Raw genomic sequence first — 5,029 nt, forward strand, 5'->3', positions numbered from 1 at the left:
GAGTCATAAACATTCCAATTATGTCTTCCTACCTCCAGGTTTGTCTGACTTCATATGTAACAAATGTACATATTAAGTCACTTGCTGGGTACTTAAGTTGTTTCCATAACTTGGTTATTATAAATAATGCTGCAATGAACAAAGGAATAAATGCATCCCTTTAATAAGTGTTTTGACATTTTTCAAGGAGATATTTAGCAGTGGAATTGCTGGACCATTTGGTAGATTTATTTTTATTTTTTGATAAATGTCCATACTATTTTCAATAGGTGCTGGAACAATTAACATTCCTACCAAGTTGGTGTAGCAGTTCTTTATCTCTACATCCAAGCCACCACTGCTGTTTGTAGTCAATTTGATACAGGCAATTCTCACAAATGTGAGGCAGTATCTCATTTGTAATTTCCATTTAACACTTGAGAAGTGATGAACTTTTTTTTTTTTTTAATGTGCTCATTGGGTATGTGTATATCTTTTGGGAAAAGTGTCTATTCAGTTCCCCTTCCATATTTTGATTAGTCTATTTGTTCTCTTTTTCATTAAATTTGTGTCTGTTACAGATAATAGATATCAACACCTTTTCAATGATTTTCCCCCATTTGGTAGAGTATCTTTTCATTTTAATGAGATTTTCTTTCACAGTGTAAAAACATTTTAGTTTCATCTAATTCTATGTAATTATTTTTATTTTTGTTTTCCTTGTTGTTGGAGTAAAGTCCTAGAAGATATCCCTGAAGCCAATATCATGGATTACTTGACTACATTTTCTTTAATAAATTTTAGTTTCAGGTCTTAAATTCAAGTCTTCTACTCACTTTTGATCTTAGTGTATGCTTTGAGGCAGTGATCTCAATCATTCTTTTTCATATGACTATTCTGTTCTCCAAAAACCATTGTTGAAAGATTTTTTTCTTTCTCAGTAGCATATTTTTCCCTTTTGTCATTAACTAGTTGTCCATACAAGTGTCTACTTATCTCTAGAATCTCAACTCTGCCCCACTGATATATGTCTCTAGTTTTATTCCAGTTCAATACTGTTTTGATACTATACTTTGCTACTATAACTTTGAGGTATATGTTGAAAACTAAGAGTGTGGTATTTCCATTCTTTGCTGTGAGGGTTATTTGGGCTATCTGTTGTATTTTGTCATTACATATAAATTTCACTCATGTTTGTTCTATTAAAATTGAAATGTTAATAGGAATTAAGATACCTCAACACCTTCAGTATTCCTTACCCTAGTGCACTGGCTAAGTTTTGTTGTTACAGATTGTATGATAAATTCCTCATCACAGACCAAATGGTTCAGGTATCTCTCTCCACCCACCTTTGTTTTATGAAGTTTGAATTTTCTCTGCATCCCCTGTAGTGTTTTCTTTGTTCATTTTTGAAGTCTAAGCAATAGTCCAGTGACCTCTGAAGCCATGGAACTCTATAGATGTAATGCCTAATTGGTTACCGTACATGACCCTTTGGGAATCAAAGCAAGGAAATGTGTCTAATTCTATTTGGTCTCAGTTCTTCTAATTCTACATATTCACTGCAAATAAGCAGACTTATTTTATAATTTTCTATTATTCTAAATTATTTATAGAGTCTTTAAACAACCCCATTTCTGATAATTTTATGTCTCTGATTTTCCTTAGTAATAAAAGTGATGAGCATTGTTGTTCATATCTTTGGTCACCTGTATGTCTTATTTAAGGATGTATCATTATTTAGTTTTCTATCAGGTTTTTAAAAGACTTATTTTATTTATGCATGCAAGAACTGGGGTATAGGCCCAAGGTGTGTGAGAGGGTTCACCAAATTAGGGAGCAGAACAGGTAAATCTACTGAAGTACACCGCTGAAGGGAGACAGGGAAAGGTGAGAGAGGAGAAGTTTGCTGCACCATATCTGGGTCTGCTCACTGGACATGGATGGAACTCAGGCCACCATGGTTGGCAATAGCTTGATACTGCTGAGACTAACCCTGTGCCATTGGGAGGTGAGGCCCTTTTTCTTTCTGTTTTGTAATTGATTTGTTTACTTTTTATTGAGTTTAATGAGTTCTTTATGTTATGTAATTAAGTTTGGACATTAAACCTTTGTCAGAGTTATGATTTGCAAATATCTTCTTTCATTCGGTAGAATGTCTTTTCATTTTGGTTATTGACTATCCTGCTTTCCCTGAATCATTACTGAAGAAACTTTCCTTGCTCCATTTTATATCTTGACTTTTTGCTATAAATTAGTTGCCCACACACGTGTGACTATTTATGTGTTCTCAATTTTATTCCAGTTCCAGCTAACCTGTTGATATAGCAAGGCCGATTTGGACATGGCTCACTCAAGATTTCAGTGATTTCCATGAGCATCACACAGATTTCAACAGAGAAAGTTGTGTAGCAACAGCTCTCTGCTCTGGTATACCAGGATATCGTGGATCAAGAATTACACTTTTAATTCTATGGCACGGTATCTCCTCAAATATTCTCTATTTCTCCAGTGTGTGGGGGGTGAAGGTTATGATTGCTATGATTTCCTATTATTAGCAGTATCAGCAGTATTATCAATATCTGTAGGCAAACACTTTCATAACCAGTGTCAGCTATGATCTCTTGCACTAAAAAATGACTCTCTCTAATGTTCCCTTCTCAGGTCAAAATTCTGGGGTTTGCATATCTGGAATTTTCTGTACAGTATAAATGACAGGTATCCTTGGGACCATTCTTAAGGTAATGGCCTTTGAAGCTTCTGGGAAGCTGTAATATTTAGAACTGATATGGTAAATGAAAATGCTTTCCATCCTTGAAAATACTCCTTTTTTTTTTTTAGCTTTAACACTTTGAGATGTACTTACTTTTAAATTATTCAAGTACTTTAACACAATTAAATTACTATTGTTTCTTTAAAAATCATCATATCAGGGGCCTTCCTTGATGGTGTGATGGATTAAAGCATAGCACTGAGAAACTTTCTGCAGCCACAAGTTCGATTCCCAGACAGGGCGTAACCCACATGGCACAACAGACATCTCCTGACCTGCCCGCTGCTCCCCACTGCCTGCATAGCTCCCACTCTGTTTCTGGTGAATCCTCTCACACTCTGCACCTCTGACCTGTGTCCCAGTTATTGTATGCATAAACAAATCTTCAAAAAACCTAAAATCATCATTTTTTTGATAATATATTCCTGGTTTTAGCTGATTTTCAAATTAAGTTATATACAGTTATACTCTCACTCTCAATAAGAATTTTTTCCTTAAGATACTTTTTAGTAAACACAACTCTGTTTGAGATGAGGTCCCAGAAACTAACTGATATTCCACTTACATTTTTCACATTACAGTGTGTAATAAAACTGTGAGACTTCTTTACTAAATCTATCAACATCTAGTAATGTAAACTTTGCATACAGTCACATAAAATGGCAAATTACACTGAACATGGAGACTACAGAATCATTTAGATTTTATTTATTCATGTGTTTTATTATTTTACATGAATACTGATAGCTTATTAATTAGTTTTTCTTTTTTTAAATATATGTCATGTCATATAGTGGATAGAACATGTGCTTACAATTAGCATACCTGGATTGAACCCTTGTAACAACATTCATAAACTCATTCAACAACATTCAGCACTCATAAATTTATTATTCAACTTCTCACGAAAACATTCTTTAAGTGTACTCTCCTTTTAAGTTTGTTATTGAAAGCCTTTTGGTCTTGCTATTATTTTGTTTAATTGAATTTATATCTTTGCATTTTTTCCTCAGTGACTTGAAACATTGGTGCAGTTTTATTTAATTTAAATTATCTATCATTAAGACTTAGGTGAATTTTAAACTATGAGAGAAACTTTTTTAATGATACCAATCAGTTATATTCTGTTAAGCTTGAATAAGTAATGGTTTGAATTAATGCAACTGGTTGTTTATTTCATGGCAAACCCTTCTCCAAGAAAAAAAAATGCAGATATTGTAGTTATTGTTGATTCTCTGTTCTTTGTTATTTGGATTCTGCAAATAGTTTAGTGCTAGTTATGGATCAGGTATTATGCTTTATTGCACAGTTCTTTCAAATCAATGAAAGAATCAATTATTCATGTTTTTTTGTATCCCAATTACATGATCTTTCCACTAAATCTTCAGTCCTTGCTTTCATGTTTTGATGCATCTGAGAGAAACATGTATCATAATTACATGTATCATCCTGACTGTTTGATCTACTCTTATGAAGTTTATCATTCCTTTTTGTGTGGGGATTTCCAACATCTTTTTCACATAGTAAGGAAGTGCAATACTTTGAACCCCACCTCTGTAAATTCATAGCTTTATTCCTTGGAAGGTTTTTTTTACACAATCTAATAAGCATGTACTAGCTTAAATAGGATGTATTTTTCTTCTGAAATCGTGGTCATATACATTTGTAGAATTATTTTCCAGCCCTATTCTTTGAGACAGACTGCTTGCTTATCTTTGGAATTCAGATGTGTTTCTTGGAGACAGCAGAGTGTTGGATTCTGTTTCCTAACCCAACCATATAAACAATGTTTCCAGTCTATTTACATTTAGCGTTCAGTTCATTTATGTTTAGAATGAAGATAAACATGAAAATTTGTTGTTGCCACTTTGTCCTTCAATTTGTGGTCTATTGCCTTGTTTATTCTTCATATGTGTTCTTTGTCCAGTTTAGGCAGGAGCATTCCTTTCCATATTTTATGGAGAAAAGGGTCTGGTGTTCACAAACTACTTCAATTTCTGTTTGTCTGCGAAGACATTAGCTTCTCCCTCATTGTTCAAGGAGATCTTGGACAGCAAATTCTTAAATGGCACTTTTATCTCTAAGTGCATTGACGGCTATAAATGCCAGCAGGGCACAGAGGCGCTTTTCTATGACCTGGGTACATGGGAAAAGGCAGAATCCTGGAACCTTGAACATTTGGGGGGGGGGTGTCTTTTTTTTTTAAATTTATTTATTTATTTGTGCATACAGAACTGGGGTACAGGCCAGAGGCTCAGGAGCGGTGAGAGGACTCAC

Source organism: Condylura cristata, unplaced genomic scaffold (genome assembly GCF_000260355.1).
Source record: "Condylura cristata isolate star-nosed mole 26May11 unplaced genomic scaffold, ConCri1.0 scaffold00014, whole genome shotgun sequence".
NCBI classification, from domain to species: domain Eukaryota; kingdom Metazoa; phylum Chordata; class Mammalia; order Eulipotyphla; family Talpidae; genus Condylura; species Condylura cristata.